The sequence below is a fragment of the Helicoverpa armigera genome, chromosome 4, assembly GCF_030705265.1.
Source record: "Helicoverpa armigera isolate CAAS_96S chromosome 4, ASM3070526v1, whole genome shotgun sequence".
Classification (NCBI taxonomy): domain Eukaryota; kingdom Metazoa; phylum Arthropoda; class Insecta; order Lepidoptera; family Noctuidae; genus Helicoverpa; species Helicoverpa armigera.
Genome location: NC_087123.1, coordinates 444,893 through 466,869, shown reverse-complemented (window position 1 = coordinate 466,869; position 21,977 = coordinate 444,893). Strand labels below are relative to the sequence as shown.

The window sequence follows — 21,977 nt, the reverse complement described above, 5'->3', positions numbered from 1 at the left end:
CATTCAAGCTAGCATGGCCGGTTTGTTAGTCACCGAAGTTCAAGACACCCGATCGTCGGGTGTCTATTTAGTTGCTGGTTCTCTAAGTGACAAGGAACAGTTCTGTGATGAGCAACAAATTTATTTCATATTTTTTTCATGAAACAATTGACATTCAAGCGCGCAAAGCAAATAAAAATCTTCTATTTGAAAAAAAAAAAATTTTTGCACCTCAAATTTATTTTGGTTATACAGCAACAAATTAGCAACAAATTTGTAGTGATTTTGTTTATTTTACCTTTACTTTTATCTTATAATCCATGCCAGCTTATGGTGAAGCTAGCATTGTTGACGATTTCTCGAAATCGGCAAAAGCAAAAAAATCGATTATTTGGCAACTAATTAGCAACAAATTAGCAACAAATTTTGAGCTTTTTTTTTAATTTTTGCCCACTTTGTACTGCCAGCTTTATAGAGCTTTGTATCGCGTTCGTATTGTATTTGTAGCCCTAAGTAAGTTACAGAATTTAGATTTTTACACGGCTACTTCAGCTACTTGGCAAAGAATTTGCGTTCACCTATACTCTACGCAGTTATGGAATGGCGGCGCTAATATGTTTTATCCTCGAATTAAGATAGGTATACTTTACATCAAACTAAAAAGACCGCACCCACACAATGTTTCGTGGCAAAATATTCCATTCCCTAACAGACTACAAAGAAAATCCCCCAAAAACCCCGAAACTAAAATAGAGAGGTAATAAACGGTCTCATACTACCCTCGTTTCAAATATAAAACTAAGAAACAAAAGGTTCCCACAATATTTTCGTCAAATTACGCGCTGTATCGATCCTGGCGAGCGTCTGTTGCATAAATGCATTAGTCTGAAGATAGGCACCTCGCACTATTGAGTGGCAAGTCATGAGCGGTAGCGGTGACAAGAGCGGGAGCGGATGGCGTTGAAATTAACTGAAGGAACAAGTGAATGAAACTGTGTGTTTGTGGGATGAATTGTAATAAAAATTGATTTGATGCAGATAGAAATGTGACGCGTCATGCTGCGTACTGCATTGTGGATATCATTTTACTTAATATGTATTATTAAATAGGGCCACTATTACGAAGATAGAAAAGTGACTTTCATGCTTTTTACACGATTTTCAGCCTTTTAGCATCAGTTTATGAGAAACCTTTGAAGAAAATCGAAGTTAAGTTTATACTGCAGCCTTTGTTTTTAAAATTTAATATCAGTAAGCCTTACCTTCTCTTCTATGTTACTAAGGATGCTTCAATGATCTTAAAGTATGGTCTACTTTTTGTCTACACGCTTACATTCTGCAATTTCCATTTTCTAATAAATGCTCCGCTTAAATAACTTTATAATTATGAAAACTTCTTTGACTGTACGTTTTTTCACAGTATCTCCTGTATTCCTTTCATGATATTTCTGTACCAAAACACATAACATTAATTCATGCCTTTGTCTTTGTATCTAAATCGCTGATTTCTTTCCACTTGGACCAGCCGTGGTCCTCGACGTCCTCCCTAAATTTATTCTTAATAAAGCGCGGAGCGACCGTCCGATGTATTTTTTGATATCTCTCGCTTTGCGATGAAAGCTTGCAATCTACCGGTGTTTTTCTTTGGGGATTGCGTTTGTTCAGCGTTTTGATCACGTACTGATGGCGATCCTAACCTATCGGCGAAAGTAATTTTTTACTGCGTTTGATGTTTGCTTTTGATGTTGTTTTGTTTTAGTTTTAAGCTTTTGGTTACGTGATCAATTTATTTCTTAATATAGATTGGCCTTGTTGGTGGGTACTTAACTTAGGTTCTGGTGTTTTGTGTGTATTTTTCATAATGTTGCAATATTCAGTTGCAAAATAAATGTAATACAGTAATGTGTTAGATATTTGTTACATTGTGTTCTGTCTAGAAACCGTTTCGTTGTCAACGTTCGTCGATGGGATGATTAAGAGTCACATGATATTGATACTTTCGAAATAGTTGGAGACAGCTTATTATGATCCTATGGTCTAGGTTGTTTGGTTAGGAAAATCTCCTCGGGCATCAGTCTTCAGAGATTTGAGATTGTCAAAAGGCCTATCAATGAAGGGATATGGCTTCAGGCAAGTACCAATGCAACTTTTCTAAGTTAGTATGTACTTTCTAAGTATATCTTAGACACCAATGACTGTGTTTCGGATGGCACGTTAAACTGTAGGTCCCGGCTGTCATTGAACATCCTTGGCAGTCGGTACGGGTAGTCAGAAGCCAGTAAGTCTGACACCAGTCTAACCAAGGGGTATCGGGTTGCCCGGGTTACTGGGTTGAGGAGGTCAGATAGGCAGTCGCTTCTTGTAAAGCACTGGTACTCCGCTAAATCTGGTTAGACTGGAAGCCGACCCCAACATGATTGGGAAAAGGCTCGGAGGATGATGACACTAATACTTGAAACAGTTCGTAGTCAATCAAGCCCCGTAGACCAAACTCAAAATCAAATGTCGAACTCCAGGTTGACCTGCCTAACATATGCTTACCTAAATTCTGATTATTGATAACTCGGTCTCTGTTTAATCATTCGAGATTTGAATAACTGAAAATTTTCCATTGCTTGCTTATTGGTTGGATACTTTCAGCTAGTTATATCATCCAACTAGAAGCTATCTAGGACCAAAATCAGAGTAAGACAAACTTGAACATTATCAACGTTGCCAGAATAAACAGCTTCATAGAATATACCTTTCAGAGAGCCGATGTTAGCGGAAAACTAATTCAGGAGTATTCAGGACTAAGATAACTTTACTTAAAATATACAGTCCAAGTTCTGCGGTAAAAACGTGGAGGTTCCAAGATGGCTGGGCGTGGCTGCCGGTGGGCGGGCGGATGGGCGGGGCTGCCCAACTGTGTCAAGTGTTTTTAGATGGATTATTTTTCTTTGATGGCTCTTACTGAGAAAGCTCTTCGTAGTAATGGAGTGGGCTATATATACTGTATACTTGTGTGTAGGTCCTCCTGGCTTTAATATCGCCAGTGTATTTTATTAAAGTTGGTTTTAGCTGGATTAAAGTATTTTATTTTGAGACGTTTCGAGGACCGAGTTGTTTGTCATCGTCTTCACAATAGTGTTGTAGGTAGATGTTTACTCAAATAAATGAATGCTTTAGTGCTTTTGGTAAAACAACACATTATATTAATGTGCTGATGATCTTAGACATAATAGTATAAAGTAAAATGTTTGCTAATGTATCTTTACCAATATCATCATGTGCCTCAGGCAGGCCCATGGCACAATTTATTTGGGCTTGACTGAATACATCCTTCTAACCATGTATTTTGAATAGTCCAGTTTTCGTTTTCTTTTCTTAAAATAAGTATTTAAGCAGTTTTATACTCTGTACATAAATAATTATCTACTTCACCAAGATGGCTAAAATTTAAGAAATACACAGCTTCGCATGTGTAAAGAATCACATCTTTTTAAATCGTGCCAAGTTGCATTCCATGTAAGCTGCTTTTAATTCATTTCAACAGTAATAACAAAAGACAATTCTTTACTGTATAATCATCATCGTCTGCCTGAAACCCATAAAAAACTCGATACCGAAGACAAATTAAACAAAAGACACGACAAAACACAAATGCATTTATAAAGTACATACCCATAAGTAAGTAAAAACCACATTTCATTTTCCCAGCGTGCTGTGACACGGTATATCACACAATTTCTCAGAAACAAACCGCTCCCCCGCGTAATTCTTTCAATTTCATCATGTATATTTAAATGAGTTTGTATTACAGGACGTCTGTAAGAGCCCCGCGCTTTAATATGTACGGAGACACTCTTATTATCTTGCTAGGAACTGTTTCCATTGTTATACGGTATGGTAACTAAACTCTTTTGCAAAAAAGCGGGCAACTATGCGAAATCTAAGTTTTAAGGACTTTACTTGTATTTCAAAGGGTTTACTATCATCAAAAGGGTTAGCCAAGCATGAGTGGGAGTGTATTCTAAATTTGAATTTTGTAGAATTGCTAAGAAACTGGTTAAACGTTAAAAGGCAAAGCAGGATTAAATCGAATAGTCAATCATTTTCATAAAATTTTATTTTATAAGTACCAGAGCACCAACATATTTCACATAACACATAAGAAGTCTAATTCATAGTACATAATATAATAACTTCATAACTGGCAGCAATAGCTATAATTTTCTCTGTGCTAAACAACTTGTCTTAACACTTTGAAATGAAGATCATCACCAATCTCAAAATCACGTACCGTACAAACAATGGGCCCGCTCCCTCGCCGGTGTCGCAGTGAATTTTTTCCAATTTCGTCTCGTCGACGTGTCGGGAAAAATCCTCTTTTGATTTATATTTTAATTCACAGGCTCATTTCAATTTATTGCGAGCCGATAGCTTCTCGTACATTTGTACCTGTCTAATGTTATATACATGCTAATGTTGTACACTGATGTACTTAAGTGGAGCTCAAAGGAATTCTAAATTGGTTTTGTTTTGCTACGTTTTCATATCTACGTAGTACGAACTTTCAAATGGGACATGTTGGAGAGGACAGCAAATAATAATGCAGTTTCGATGGGTTGATATTATTTAGTTAGGTAATTATTGTTTGTAGACATTAAGTCACATATATTTAGCTATATAATGAGTCAAATAATATGGACATTACTTTAAATTAGACATAATTATTAATTTTCGACGCGTCCAAGAATTTAATAAGTAGTACGTGATAACTACTGCACGTAACTGCAAATTAACATGAAACACTTTTAACTTACCGTGCCATCAAAAAACACCTTCAGTACAAGCCTTTCGAACAAGGCAACACAAATGATTGCCACGTAGAGTTTGTGCCACCGTGCACCGTCACAACGGGGCACTAATATCGTCGCTAAGTGCTGGCCGGCTTTGATCCCGCGATATTGACTCCCCTGCATCTCATTGACACTCAACACACGGGACGAGTTTTCTTTATCACAACAGTTTCTTTTTCACAGGAAAGTGAAAGACTGCAATATTTCGTAGTTTCTAATAAAAGTTAATCATATTGTTTTCGCAGTGAATAAACATTTCTTTTCAGCCTAACGTCTGCAAACTGCGCTAATACGCCCGTATAACTGCAAAAATATGAACATAACTTGTTTTGTTTGGAGTGAGATAATTCAATGAAACAACAGTCGTTTGTTTCTAGTGTAATGGCTATAGTTCACTACTGTACAATGTTAGGTTAGGACTAGGACCTTTCCCTAACTCATTCAGTTAACAAAATCAATGCAAGTAGGTACTACAATATTTCGAATTTTGTAACATCAAAGATATGACTTTGGCTATTCGGTAAATAGCTATCAGAACTGCTTTGAACTTTAGATCATTTATTTCATTAAGCAAAATGAAAACAAAGACAGAATGTGTTTTGAAAAACTGACTAACACTAAATAATAAGTACATAGGCACTATAAAACCTTTCCAAAAATAAGTGTCACGTCACAATTCTTAACAGGAAATCACCACAAGCACAATATTTTTAAGATCACTTAAATGTACAAAGAAATGTTAACTAATAACGGAGTTAATAAATCGCCTAGTGTAGTACCGCGCTGGGAGGTCCTCGAATCACCCCCGATGTCCCTAGAAAATATTTAAATGAAGATCATCTGTTACTTGCGAAGCTTTTTGCTAACGCCATCTTGTCCCCTTTCGTAATGTTGTTGTAAAATAAAGTATTTCTACTTATTTTACGCTATAAAGTCCCTGTAATGTCTTTGGGTTTAGGTGAAGTTTTGTATTATGATGTTCACGTACTTCTACTATTATTGTTTTGAAGATGTTAAAGGAGTGCGTAAACTGTTATGTAGAAAAATATTTTGTTCCTCCTTCTAAAATTAGTCGGGTTTTAGTGTCTAAACACACTATGCCGAACGTACGCGACCGAAGTTCCGCGGCTGATTTTACGTTCCAACGTAATCGCCTGATATGACACACCATAAGCGCCGAACTTACGCGGCAGAAGTTCAGTTGCGCAATTTTGTGTGTAAGTATATTCTGTGTTCGACTTCGGTCGCGTATAATGTGTGTTCTACAGAATACGTTGCCGCCGAATTTCCGCTGAACTTACGCCCGACTGAAGTTCGGCTGTACGCTATAACGCAACGTAATTTCGGCATAATGTGTCGCCAGTAATTCAAATAGCATTGCAGGCGTAATCATGCCGAACTTCCGTCGCGTATTCTCGGCATAGTGTGTTTAGACACTAACAGTGATGCTGACTTTCGGCGCCGACAGCTACGGACGTAGTTTGTCTGAGCACCGCCTGCATTGATAATAATTAATTAAGCTAGTCGTCATTCAAAAACGCTTCATAGAGTTTCACAAATTTTCGGCCGTCGGCGCAGATAATCAGCGCGCAGTCAAATCTGTAAAATCAGCCTGAATGTTTTCTGAATGTGATTAAATTAATTGAAAGAGAAAAACTAGAGGTATTTTTCAGAATAGTGTGCTGTGCTGTCAATGCACCAATGCGAATAAAGTCCAAAGTAGAAAATATGTTGTGATATATTCTAGCTATGTGTCATGATATTATATGTGTGTGTTTGTAGGTAAGTTTAAGTATACTCGGTTATAGGGATAAAAGAATAAAAAGTAAAATCATGTTCATGCAACTTTAAATTTTATTGACAACATGTGTGAGTATTCCATAACCAGTTTTTAGAAGTCTAACTTGACAATCCTCTCTCTATTTATTGAAATCAGAGTTTTAGTAAAATTAAAAGTATCCAATACCGGCGACACGAAAATCAATCCCTTGTCACAATCATTTTACTTTATTTTTGGTAACAACACACGTCCTAGCCATTTATTTGTTCCATTGACAAAGTTTTTCGAAAGGTGATTAATTTTAAAACAAAAATGTGATGCATTTTGAAACATAAACAAAAAAGGAACGTTGTACATACATAACTTACTTCTAAATTACCTGTTGGATATGTCGTTTTTCTGTGTCTGATTTCAACTTTGAAACTTAAATCTGGGAATAAAGGAACATGACATAATTTACTACTAAATTAATTGTTGGATATGTCGTTTTTCTAGCTGTGACAATATACATTTGAAACTTAAATCTAATTCGTTCTGAAAATAACACTCTGAATAAAAAAGAAACAAAACTTAACTACTAAACTGTCTTGCTGACTACTTAAAGGAAACTGCTTAACTCTAACTTATGTCTATTTACATACGGTATATAAGTAATAAAACTTCCACGTTGATATTTGCTTCGCAACGGAAAAGTGTTAATTTTGTGACGTGTCTTGAATCAATCACAGGAGCGGAAGAAATTGTGTACTGATGTTTGTAACCATGACTAATGCACTAGTTAACGGAAATAATCTGAAACAAAGAAAATCCATGTCAATAAACGTATAGAAGAAATTGGGCGCTGATTTGGGACTATGAAACTGGCCATGAAAAAATTAAGTATTTAAAAAGTCTTCCCATGTCTATCCTTATCCGAATCACATTAGCAAGTAACAAAGAATAATATCTCCTATCTGACCGCAACATAAGACAGCTTCCAATCATAGATTTAGGATCCCAAACGAGACCAAAACGCAGCCACGTTATGAGCCATCGTACACATCACGCGAATGAAAGCAACAAAATTTAAATTTCCAAAAAAACACTGATCAAATCAAAATCAAGGAACACCTATTTTACCGACATTTAGTTTAAGAAAGCAGGATATTTACTCACAAAAGTTACAATCACTCAAAGGCAAATCTTAAGTATTGTTCTACATCTATACTTCCAACAAAATAAAATCATACTCACAGAAAAAGTATCTTGATATTTTAATATAAAGTTAGGCGCGTTCCGCTGCTTGAAGCTCGCGCCGAGCCTCGGCAGCCGCGCTGGCCAGGCGGTGCGGGCGGGCGACGTCGACCGACGTCGGCGACCGCGGCATTGGACGCGCTGTGCCCTGCCGCCGTTGCCACGACCAGGTCCATGCCAAGGCTCCTGGCTGCCGACGTAATCATGATTAACTTCTTGTATAGGCACCGCTAATTATAGAACTATAGAAAATCAATTGCGTCTCGCGTGGATCCGCGCACATGCATACATGGATAAAGAAGAGGTAGTTCGTCATGATTAAAGACTGGCCACAAACAGCGACCGATACAGCAAGATGGAAAGCTACGAGCTAAGAGGATTTTGCCCAGCATAAGCTAAATAAAAATAAAAGAGGTACAAGTAAATTACGTTCAATAACTATAGGGAAAATTTCTGATTCCCGTTGATGATGTTTGAAGAAAATGGAAAAAGCAGCCCAAGATGCACTTCCACGTGTGATGATGATAAATCACAGTAGACTATAGGCTACAAAATTGTGTCGGTAACTAAAGTGAGCACGTGGTCAAGCCACCACGTGGTTCGACTAAGCTTCAATTTTGACTAAAAGACCTTCAAGTCATAGAAACTAGGAAATCCATAGATAAAGACTACATAAGAATTAATATGTATGGAAACTTACCATACCGCTACAGGTCACAGAATGCGGGCACCCTGGCTCACTGAAAAATAATAAAACACGTGTTAATACTATGCAAAAATTGTAAAAAATACACCGCGATTTATTCTCTAAATTCTAACCCGATGACATTGTATCCATAGTCAGTGCTACAAAATTAATGAAGAAATTAGTCGGCCACGTGGTCAAAATTTTTGCAAAAAATCTCCCAACTAAATGAACACTAGTGTAGATAGAAATACCTAAAATATGAAGGTAAAAACCAGTTATAAGATGACTCCATCCTAAAGCACTGGTCGTCTTCAACCACCATGTGGTGACACGCTCCACAAAATGGCGTCCACCAAATGAAAAACTGAATTTAATAAATAATCGTAGCAGTAAATAGAAGACACCAAATAAAAATATAGAAAAATCATGAAAAAGAAAAGATTTGAAAAAAGTATTAAAATTAAAATATAAATAATTAAAAGCAATTACTCACGTCCCGCTGCGACACCCAAATGCAAAGAGTGCATGCGCGTGCGCCCATTTATAGCCTCATTATTGACCACTCATAGCAATAACGGAGTAACTGAATATTACGAAAAAATATTCACCAAATTATTTTACCGATATTATTCCTAAATAATTTATTATATATTCTTTTAAAACTTACTATTCTGTATTGCACACACTATTTATAAATACAGAAACATTTTGGTGAAGATGATGTGCCAAGAATTCTTACAGGAAATCTATTGTAAGAGAGAAAAATAATAATACAGCGCAACTTTAAAAGATGATAGTTCAATTCAACAAACCCTTAATACAGATGAAATAAACTAAACATATACTGCAAACTAAAATAAACATAATACATATCGAATAACATATACCACATATTATTATAAGCTATACAAAATAAGTAGTCGCATTTTATCTTTGTCATTTTATATTATTGTCCGAAGAAAAGTATTATGGAATGTTTCAGCTGCTCAGTTTATTTCAGCATCTGTCATTCTGATAATACGCGACTGACAGGTGATTGTTTTTCACGATGACGTACAATGGAATTGATGTGGACAGTGGTTATGATAAATGCATGGTAAAAAACATATGTAGGCTATGTACTCGACGATAAAAATGCTATAACATACCTCTTCTATTTTTTTAAAGCTAGTTACGACAGTGAAAATATTATTAGTATCGGTCTTAATATCTCCTCTAGAAATTATAACTACGGAAGGTACTTTATTTTAGTTACACACGTAGGTTTTGCTTTATATAAATAAAAATATAATGCATTCATCCAAAAACAAGTCGTAAAAAAATTAAAAGAAAGAATTTAAGGTTTTGACTACAAGAAACATGAAATGGCTTGTGCATGTGTCAGTAACATGAAACTTACTTTTCAAAACTAAGTTTATTCGATATAAGAGCTGACCGATTTTTATGGTTTTTATTTTTTAGATTATTTTCGTAAAGTAAGTAAAGTAAAGTAATCTTTATTGTTTTTAATCTTAGTTTAAAGTTAGTAATTTTTCGTTTCCAAATAGTAGAAATCGCAAGCGAAGGTTAATTAGTAAATAAAATGCAGTTACTCCGTTGTTATTAGTAACTGTGTCGAAGCAAAGACACGTTTTTTTAGATATACCCTCAAAAAAGCTTTTTTAGCCATTTTCTAGAACATTCGATTCGTTATTTGAATTGAAAGGTTTTTTTTCTTTGTTGCGTATTTTATTACTATCATCTACTACCCTCATTTTTATGAAATTACATAATTATTTAAAGGATATAATGATAATTTTGTTCTTTTTAACACGCTTTTATTAGGTCGACCTAATTAATTACGACGAAATTAATTCATCCATCTTCAGAGGAATGAACTGGAACATCTTATCATAGCCGTGTTAGGATTTTTTTGAAAAGTCTTGCAGTGATTTTTACGTGCATTCATGAAAGCGTGTGTTTTTATGTAAAAAACTATTATTTTTTCTTAGATATTAGCCAGATAGGTACCTAATTAAGTCTTTATACTGTTTGTGAATAATAATATACAGAAGTACGAGGTACAGAACTGAGCTTAAAAACATCAAATCGTTCTACATTTGGTGTTTTTAAGCTTTGTTCAGTAAAATTTTAATCTAGTGTATTTGGGATGGCTGTTAAAATCTATGACAAACTCCAAAACTATAAGAAGAATATCTCTTCATTATATGTTTTTAAACTAAAACTGAAAGAATTTCTGCTATCATCATCTTCCGAGCCTTTTCCCAACTATGTTGGGGTCGGCTTCCAGTCTAACCGGATTTAGCTGAGTACCAGTGCTTTACAAGAAGCAACTGCCTATCTGACCTCAGCCCCGGATCTTCAATTTTTTTTAGGCGGGGCAAAAACTGAAAAATGCCGCCCCGCCTACCCAGCTACTTATGTTTATTTTCACCAACGAAAGACACTTTTTTGGTAGGTAAATGACTTAAAAAAGTGTCCAAATCATTGTAGGCTCAAACTGTTGGCCAGGTTTAAGTTATGAAAGTCGAGACAGAATAATGCAATTAAGTATTGTAAAAATTTGCGCGCTACTTTCGTTCGCGCAAATTTTTTAATTTTGGGACACAAAAAGTTAATACATTTTAAAAAGCGCTGTAAAGTAACAAGCAGTCGGTAGCGCAAACTTTTTTTGTTTTTGAGGACTCCATAAATAATATTTTTTGCTACATTTGACTTATAAAAGGTAATACAGCGTGGATTTGAGTCATGGAGTTATGAAAGTAACGTATGTATAATATAGCGCGAGCGAAGCGAGCGCGAAATGTTTGAGCTTACGACACAATAATAAGTGACTAAGTACATTGTGAAGCCACGAACTTTTTAAACTTATTTGTTTGATGAGTCACAAATTAAACTGGGAATTATGTACAAATAAAAAGAAACCGTGATTAGAGCGAGTGCCATTTGTGTTCGTTGATTCGGTGCGTCAATAAAAATGATAGACCATCAGAAAGACAACATTGTCTTTTAGCCGCGAGCGTAGCGAGCGAGAATTTTTTCACTTAGTTGGAGGATGTTAAAACTGAAAAATAATCAAAATGATCAATTAAACAAAGCGAAGGCGACTTTTTTAGAAACTTTGCTTGTCAGTATCATGATACAATGGAACTTCCTTGTCAAACGGGTGTAATTTCATCGAAATTTCCTGGTGGTGGGGCGTCCCGCGGCGCCCCTGAGACCAAGGCGCCCGGGTTATTCGCACATCCTGCACCATAGGTTAAGACGGCCCTGTAGGTAACTATTATGGTATTATTAGGATTTAAAATCAGGCAGCCGCCTGATTTTGCCGCCCCCTGAATTTGCCGCCCGGGGCATGGGCCCCGGCTTGCCCCCCCCTAGATCCGGGGCTGTCTGACCTCCTCGACCCAGTTACCCGGGCAACCCAATACCCCTTGGTTAGACTGACAGGTGTCATTCTGACTACCCGTAACGACTGTCAGGGATGTTCAATGACAGCCAGGAGAATTTCAAAAGAATTTTCAAAAAAATTCAAAAGAATTTCTGCTATGGTATGGTATGGTTCTTCTTAGTAACCAAATATAACGAATTTAGCTCTTGTGACTTTAAAATCGTGTGAGTGTTATGTAATGTGGCTATGTGAAAAAAAAAAACTAAAATTTGAAAACTGAAAAAATATTCAGAAAGTTTATTCAGAAGCGAAATCTAGTAGAGCACTTGGCAACAAGATCGCATTTTTTCCAACATTGTAGGTAAATGACATCGTGCTCATTGATTTTGGTTAAAAAAAGTGTTACTTTAACAAGACTTAAACCTTACAGTGCTTTGTATTGAATCGTAGTTTTGAAAGCTATTTCAGTTCTCCATCAAATTAGAGCATTTATATTCTTCAAGTAATGAAGAAGACGATCAATACAACGTAGATAAATGTAGGTACCTTTGTGGGGCTCCGAATAACTTTATCTAAAACTACCCTCTCAAAATAAAACTTGGTAGAGAGAACCATTCTTTACAGATAAAATATATTCCGAGAACATCTACCTAAACCACTAAATCAAAGTACATAGTGTACTATATAAAGTACATAAATCGTCGGCCATGTTGGTTTGGTAAATTTAATAATCCTGGGAGCTCGTCCTTAGTAAAGACAAATGTCCACCCACCACCCTGTTGGGAAAATATTACATAAGTTTCGAGGAAAAACGGCGAGGGGGAGGGGCGAGGGGCGTGGTGTCGCCACGCCTCGCTGAGTGGGAGGAGCTTAGGAAATCTATATGGAAACTCGGTGTGGTCCAAGATGTGGTCGTTTTATTAAATGAACGTAAATAATTTGGTCTGAGTGCTGGCATGGGGGTAGTTATGAGTTTGTTTGTGCAGCTTGTAATGTACCTGTGCGAGCACTCAAGTACTTGTAGAACTTGAGTGCTCTTTCACACTGCACACTTTGCACTTTCATTAGATGTCCTTTTTAAGCTTAAGTAAATGAGATGAATCTCAAGTATTAGATTTTCTACATAATGATTCTACGTACCTTATTGTTAATTGATTGGTTCCTTGCTAGCAGGGTAGATTGTCAAAATAGTTATCGTTTTCGACATAGAATGCAAGTACCATGCTACTATGGTCAGTCAACGAGCTATTTTCATAACTTCGATTGAACTTTGAGGTGAAATAAATCCAAAGGAAGAAAAATAAACTAAAATCGACATAATTTTCTGTATCTGTAATGAGTAATGACGTTATGTATGATGATGAATGTTCATGCACCTACGTTACGAAGTAATTTTTTATAATAAGTAACTTTTTCAAGTAGGTTTGAACTATGTTAGTATTAGATATGGATACAATGGTAACGATTTAGTCATCAACTACAGTGAGATCGCGGATTCAACATCACACTGATACTAAATAAGGTATTATAACATGTTTGCATCATTTCCCTTATAAACTTGAAGCATTTATGTTATCATCGCAAAAATCGGAACAAAACAACTCGATCGAATTAATGAGATTACCATAACTAAGCAATTTCCATTAGTACACTCTAAACAAAACGTTATTTCTACAGAAACCGGACGCTTTGTACAAATTGCCCCAAATAGGGAGAAAAATAAAAGAAAAAACAACAAATTAATGAGCCCCGCTAACTTCCCGCAGCCGGGATGAAGGGACCACACAAATGCAAATTTTTCAACAACTAAACATTTTTCGGTACGATTCCAAAAAAGAATTGGGTACACTTGCGGTGAAAATAAAATGGGCAGACAAAAAAAATCTTGTTAGATTGAATCGTTAGCTTTAGAATTTCTCATTAATATTTGAAAATATTACATGAGAATTGAGATAATTTGGTGACCTAAACCACATTTTTATCTCGATTGTATTTTAAACAAATCTAGGTACCTAATACATACTTACGTATTTTTTTTATCTCAGATTTAAACACTGAAATAAGTAAGTATATCTACGATCGAAAACTCCTTATCAAATATATAATTTTCATTGGTTTTCTTTACGATAAAAATTAACGAAAATCAAAAACAAAAATCTATGTTCGAAACGATTTCGCAGCGTCCAATTTATCTGATCGCCAGCGTACCGCAGGCTCGCATCTGGCGCTCAATTTAAAACAAAAAGGTAACAGCCAGGAACTTTGGGAAAAAGGACAATCTCCACCCACTTCCTGTTGTTTGTCTCTGGTACACACATATTTTTTAACTAAGTGCCTATTTTGAATAAAAATGCGTCTCCCTTAACCGTTAAAATGTAGCGAGCGGTGCCTGAAGATTTATGTCGCTAGGTTCTCTTTATTTTACAGATAACGCTATTGTAGGTACGTAATTTTGGCCGCTAGTGTAATATGTGGGGGTCGTTTACAAGCTCCGGAGTAATTGAAAAGAATGTGGAATTGTGGTGGTTTGGGAGTTCTATTAATTTATAGGAATGTTACATGTTTATATTAATGTTCGTCATTTGAGAAAAGCTAGGTACTTATTTTAGTAAGCTTTTTAAAATTAGGTAAAATGTCGAATTTTCTCTATTATTTATCAATTACTATATCAGAATTATTCATTTGTTGATTAATTATTTTAATTTTTTTCAGCTGCAACCCTCTAGTGCCGTGCTCGAAACCAACGATATCTTAAAAAAAACTGCTACCGTCATAAATTAACTTCTTTTATGTGAAGTGCTTAGTGTAAGTAGTGTAAAAAGTGTGTGTTTGTGAGTGTGAGTGTAGTGTCTAAAAACTTTAACATGCAGAAAGACAGAAACAACAAAAAGACAGCAACCATCCGAGGTGGAGGTTATGGCAGAAGAGGTAAGTTGCACATTTTCTCACTGTTTTTTTATACCGTAGCAAGAATTCTTTTACTTTTTTAACCTTAAAACTCACAATGCTTTTATCTTCATTACATTTCCTTCATCCGGAGTATTGCAAGTTCAACTGGTTTTAATTTATTTTTAATTACTTAATGCATTTTTTTATATCACATGAGTGGTAACCAGCTCTAAAATAAATAGGTTCAAGTTATAATGTCAGCCGTTAGTTTGTTTTGATAGGATCTTAAAACGGTATGGAATTGAATGGTAGTGAGTTCATTACGAAGGTTGGTAGAAACTTTGATTGAAATTAATATTTTTTCCTAACATCGGACCAACCTTTAATGTAAACAGTTGAGCACTATTTTGTTAAATTCTTATAAAATGTTCGTTCGCTTTCTTTTACCCCCCTATGGTGTTTATTAAAACCTTACCTTCAAAAATCTAAACAGCAAGCTAAACAAACATCGAAAGTTCCCAACAAAACAGTAAGTTTGAACCTACACCATAGTTCCACATAACTGCATCAGGTTGTTACCGATCATCGGCGCGGGCGCATCGCTCGTGATCGCCGATCTTTACCGATCGCTACTCGATAATCGCGCACACTGTGCAAACAGTCGCTTTCATGTTCACGAATTTTTGCAATCGATTTTGTGTACAGGTCGTTGTATTTTTGCCGTCGGATAAGTCCAAAGAATACTACTAACATAAACCCTTGAAACGACTTTTGTGAATTGCTTCATCGTAGGTACCTGCCCATGAGAACATTAAATTGGTAATTTGTACAATTATAAAACATCTCCCATAACGGGCCTGCTGGAAGAGATTTCTTATGAAATAAGCTGTACTTTTGTACAATTTTTTCTATTTTTCTTCTTGTCTGTATTCCCTGTGTAACTGTGTACATAAACTGTTAAATAATTAAATAACCATATTACCACTTCAACTTGCAGTGAAATGCATGTGATACATCCAAACCCTGGTTAAGAAGTTATTCGACTAGAATCAGCCTCCTAACATTGATAATTCGAAAGTCAAAGTCAAAGTCAAAGTCAAAATCATTTATTAAAATAGGCTAATACGATTAGCACTTTTTAACGTCAAAATTTTACAATGACAGCACCCCCAAAACGCCCCCCTTTCACCACTTCCTAGTGTTATGGCTGGAAAGAAGAAGTGGTGAAGAACAAACTTCCCAGCAACACAGCTGTCTATTACAATTTAATTATTATTAATTTATTTTACAATTATACAATTCTATTTTATCAATTATTAATTTAAAACACCGAAAAATACAAAAAATAAAGCACTTTTGTTCCACTTCAGAGCTGCCATCTGCGTTTATCTGTGAAATAATCATTAACATTATAATATGCCTTTTTAACAAGAATTTCTTTGATTTTGTTTACTAAAAGCCGACTCAACGAATGGATGTGAAGTCTAAGCCTACCTAAATGCTGTGTAAAAGTTACTTGATTACGAGAGTTAATTTCAAAAATTGCAACTTGTAATTCTAAAGGAATCACTCGTCGGATGCTAATTGGAAAGCAAGAGAGTTTTAGAATGAGCCTCGCAAAAGCCCGTCGGGAATCATGGTCTCTTAACTTTATATTATTACTATACTACATTTACAGTGTAAGAGCCGCCGTACACGGACTGCTTCAAGCAGTTGAGACCGACTGCTTAAAGCCGCGACCGCGCAGTGAACTATAGTCATTCATTCGCTGCCGTACACACGACTGCTCGAGCAGTCGCGACCGCTTCAAGCCGTCAACTGCATGATGAAATTCCATCGTGCCGTCGACCGCTCGCGAGCGGTTGCGAGGCATACACCGACTGCTCGAGCCGTTGACTGCGCTAGAGCAGTCGACAGCTCTCCGACTTCCCTCTCCCCCCCGCCCTTTGCGGCCTCGCGGCGTCTGTTTTCTCATTTGACTGCTCGAGCAGTTGGGTCGTAGCTCGAGCAGTCAACAACCGACAGCTCAAGCAGTCGACGCCGACCGCTCGAGCGGTCCGTGTATTTCACTCAGCCGCTAACTGCTCGAGCAGTCCGTGTACGGCGGCCCTAAGTTAGCTTACTACTTGCTGGCAAAAAAACATCGTCCTATAAGTAAATGAGCGTGGGATCGCGGTGTTGCGCGTGCGACGGTCGGACGCCTCGGGCGCTGGCCACACAACCTTCTATTACTGGCTTCTCACTCAACCGCTTAGATTCCGCACTAGGGTTACTGGTCTGCTCTATATCCTGGATTAGAATCTAGGAATTTGTTTTTGAAACAGTCTTTCATTTGAGACAAAAACTATCCCGAGTTGTGTTGTCTTTTTGCTATTAAATAATAATAGACGCCAATCACACTTGCATCGTAAAATTGCGAACTTTGCCAAAAAGATTGCTACTAGTCAGGACCTTTCCAGTTCGGTCATAGAGAAAATAATCAATTTTGAAAAGCAGATTCTAAAAAGTCCAGGACAGAATCAAGTCATTTATTTATTTAGACCTCTAGAAGCTATTATGAATGACAACCGACTAGTCTAGCTATTTCACCATATATTGAACACACACATTGAATATTGCGTAGCAGTTGCGTGTAGGTATAGCCAAAGTGTTTTAATCATACTTGAGCTTATGAAGTAATTGTATGTGTACTTGCCTCATAATTTTCCGAGGTTACTTTAAAAGTGGCAGCCCTACAAACGCAAATACTGAACCAGCAATGCGAATTGGTGGTGCTTACATCGGTCAGAGGTCAGGTCATGCTCACTACTGCTTCTAACTCCAAACCTACCTATGAGAGATCTTCATCAGCTGAGACTTCAGAGGCTGTTCAAAAGGTGTTTCTATGATTGTCGGTTGGGTAAAGTGGCATTGTACGATGGCAAAGGTCAGTGAAACGTAGGTATTTGCCTACCTACATGCATTTCCGAGGAAAGTTACGATAGAAAAGTTTGTTTGGTGGTTAGGAATCGTGTCAGTGATTGGTTCATGAAAAGATTATTTGAGATATAATTTATGAGTTTAATATGGTCATAAAATATAGGTTAAATTAATGTCTTTGACATAAACTGATTTTGCAACTTTTGTTGTTGCATATCTTGTGATTGATCATCATTCATGATGCCCTGAGTATGCTTATTACATTTCTATCTAAATCAAGGTGACGGTAATCAGAATCCTTTGGAAGTTTAGACTGATGTACCTTCTTAGTTCCTAGCCCTTTTCTAGACTAACGCCATGAATTAAAATTGTCTAAAGAGTAAAAACGTTTCAATAAGGAAGCTATAACTAGCTCCTTGTAGTTAACTTATTTTGTTAATAATGACTGGAAAAAAGCTTTATGTTCGTCTTTCGTGACCGACGCCGTTTCAACAAGGAATTGTAATTTGTAGTGAATTATGACGTCATTTATTGCCCTTGTCGTTAGCTGGTGTTGCCAGGTACAGTATTTACTAAGTGCCTTTTCTTATAATAGATGAGTCTGTAGTTAAGTATCTCTGTTCTGTTCTCATAAGGTAACCGCTACAGAAAGTAATTTGTAAATATTTATTAATTTCTTGAAAGCCGACGGATAATATTGAAATTTTGCAGATCTTGTCAAAAGTAGAAGTACTGCGAGCTTAATTGGAGTATGGATCTACAAACTAAGATTGTATAATGTATAATGTTTCTTAGCAAAAAGTTAACATTAACAACACATCTACATTTTTATCACATTTTTACTTAACTACAATTTAATATTATGCATATGCGTTTTCTCAACTTCCATCCCTCATACATAGATACCAAAATGCGTCGCAAACACATAAAGAGAACAGTTAATTCCTTCACTTGCAATAATAGTACATATAAGCTTTACACTCCAAAAGAGTTTATAATTTAGTTCTCCTGCCCATAGCTATCTCATTTGACGATTCATCATCATTATCATCATCTTCCTGTCCTGTTCATTTGACGATTGCAAGCTACAGTCCATATAGCTAAAGTCCCTACATACAAAATTCAAAGTCTTGATTGTGTCAACGCAAGACGCAATCACACTGACGATAGCGTGCGCATAACTTGAGCTCCATAAACAGTCGCCCCAAGTTAACAAAAACCCACAATTAAAAATGTTTCATATCTAATTAGCTACATTGTTAACAATAAGTAAGCTTAGTTCGTGTACAACGTACATTAATATTGTGAAAGTCACAAACATGGTATTCGCGTGAACACTTCGTGGGTTTGTGTCAAAAGTTCTGAATAAAATGGCTGTAGAAGTTATGTGTGTTTGTCACTATAATGTTGGACAAACAAATGTTAAATTAAAAAGTTTGAAGTTTATTTGTTTGACACAAAGCTCGTTACAATTGTTTTTGTTTATAGGCAAGTCATAATCGTAACACAGAAGTTATATGTGAGAGGGTCTTTATAATTAAAGTCAGCACACAGTTATGTATTATGTACGACTGTGAAAAACATAAGCACCTATTTAGTTTAATACTTTTACCTTAATACTTTTTTGTCACTTTGTTGGCTTCATGAGCTCTACAAGATAAAGGGATACCTACCTATACATGATATCTTGATGTTAGGTAAAGCATGTTCTTACTGGCTTGCGAAAGGTAGTCTTCGCAGGTTTATGTAAGTATGTAATGTAATACTCTACAGAATTTTTCCTTTTTCTTGAAAATTTTTTCGTGAAATGGAAACTCTATTAATTTTTCAATACAATATTTTCATATTACACATCAAAATTCTCAATTTTCAATACGAAACCAACATGCGTGCATCACACAGATTGGACATCACAACATGACCTGACATTACTTTACAACGTTAGCCAAAACCACCAAACTGTTTGTTAAACAACAATGCACCTTACGCCCTTGTATTAAGGACTAAGTGAAGTAAAGTTGGTGGTATATATAAGGTGGTTTATCATAACCCTATATTTGCTGGTGACATATCCAAATGTTGATGCACTAGTGCGGAAAATGACATGTCACGGTGCTCGTGTGACGTCATATTAACACCTCGAAGCTGACACGAGAGGTAGGTATTAGCTTTTAGCATTTTTATTCACACTTTTTGGTTTGTCTCTGACTGGTGTGAGATTTTAATTTGGGTAGGGTTAACGTATGTATTTTTGGTTTTTGATTTATTTCAAGTAGGTACATACTTCTGGATGTTAAAGCTATTGGGCGGGATAAGCTGATTAATAAATTACTTTGTTCCGACCTCTTAACTTGTGTAAAGTATTTAGAGCACCTGGCTAAAAAGGAATTCTTCAAATGAAACTGTGTGACCAGACAAACAAACTTCTTTCGTTTGGGTAATTAATGTAAAAAAAAACTAATGATTTAAAAAAAAATCCTCCTTTCACTAGTAGGCATTTCGTAGAAGAATTTTTCTAAAATGCAGCAATTACCAATCGAAATAGAATCCGCAACTTATTAGTGCGGTTTGAAGCATCAAAGCCATTGTGCAATCCTTATAAAGGAAGTCGTCCTTTATTTTCTGGCGTACATGTAAGGGAATAGTAACAAGAAATCGGAATCGGCATATTTAACCTTACAATAATATTGTAATAGAGGCAATAATTGTATCTATATGCATCTAACTACTACCTAAGTATGTCCAACAAATACTGAAAACAATACACTAAACAAGCAAAACTCAAATCTTTATTAATATTAAATAAGAATTACTTCCATTAAAGTCAACCAAACAATCGTAAAAGTAATAAAATATTTGCAGATTCCATGCAAAAATATTCAAAGCTGAGGTAAGGCCGCCATATTATTTTGATACACAATGCGACACGCACGCCGCCTGGCGGTGGCTCGTACTCACACGTTTGACAGCATCCCCAAGATGGCGGCCGGAGAAAGCGCGGGAAGACACCGCGCAACCACAGTGCAACAGAACTGCATTCCACCACAAAACCAATAAACATTCACACTTAGAACACTTGGCGGAGCACCGACACCGGCCGACACCGCGGCTCACCCCGGCTCGCGAGTAATCAGGCTGACTAAGCATGTCCAATCAAGTGACATATTACTAATTACGATGACGGAGCTATGCCTTCCCCGGCAGCGGATCGTCGAATGAAAACCTCCACCATGTTGTTACTGAATTTTATACTCCATCCCAGTCAGCAGAGCCTCCAAGTTTGCCTCCTTCAAATTCGTTATGCATACAGCACCAAGGGCTGTTGAATACCGTTCGCGTTTATTTATGAACAGGCAAACTTCTGGTGGCTGGTGGGACGTACGAAATACGTTATAGGCTCGCCTCCCCCGAGTGCCGGCCACCGGCGCCGCACACACCACCAACAATGCATGCGATCACTGAAAAAGGGCTTTTTATGTATTCAACTTCACAACTCTGTAGCTCATCTGCAAGTCGTATTATGGACCTAATTAACAAGTTAATATGGGCGATCCGGGGCCGCCGCGTCTGCGCACACCGCCTGGATTCCATTCAGGATTCACAAATTTGAATGTCGAACTGGAATTCAGGTTCATTCGAATAGCGCGAAGCCTTTGTGATTTCGGAATACACGAAAATTTAAATTCACCTGCGCAGAAAATGTTTAAAAGTTGTCCGGAGCAGCCGCGTGCGTTTTGAAGCTCCCGCGATTGCGACTTTGCAATGGTAAGGAGCGTTCAGAAATTCCGCCCCGCCCGACACCCCCATCACAAAGTATAATGATATCGTCGCCGGCGTTATTATGGCAGTCGTCATAAATATTTCATAGATGTAGCAGGGGCAGTAATGACCGAGTGACCGGCGATCGCCGCTGGTCGCCATCTTAGCTCGCACATTACACCCAGGCCGGCAGAGCGCGACTCATTTCTCCGAGATGTTATGATACTTACCAGTCATTGACAGTCTCTGCTTCACTTAACAACGGAAACGTATTGTATTGGAATTCAGTTCTGCAGTTCCTGTATTTCGTTGCAAAACTTGTTCCTCTGTAATAAGATTCAGACTTACATACATAACTATAAGCTTGTACAGAATTACATAATATCAAACTGGTTGTGAGTCAGGTTTGTATCTCGTAAATACAAATATGGTGAGTTAAGAACCTACGCATAAGGCCACTATATTTCCACACCCAAACAAAGAATTCTTTCATGAAGA

At 36.8% G+C, this 21,977-nt stretch overlaps 1 long non-coding RNA gene across 3 annotated transcripts; it reads right to left on the bottom strand.

The window, feature by feature from the left end:
* Positions 1-6,656: 6,656 nt before the first annotated feature.
* Positions 6,657-20,697, bottom strand: LOC110377959 (uncharacterized). 3 transcript variants are annotated; one of them, XR_007511769.2, is made up of 4 exons: positions 20,679-20,697; positions 8,534-8,573; positions 7,834-8,023; positions 6,657-7,392 (listed from the first exon to the last, which is right to left on the bottom strand). It is a non-coding gene; the product is annotated as an uncharacterized LOC110377959 (long non-coding RNA). The 3 variants fall into 3 exon arrangements; XR_002429633.3 differs by lacking the exon at positions 20,679-20,697 and adding an exon at positions 9,015-9,081; XR_002429634.3 differs by lacking the exon at positions 20,679-20,697 and adding an exon at positions 9,011-9,029.
* Positions 20,698-21,977: the final 1,280 nt, after the last annotated feature.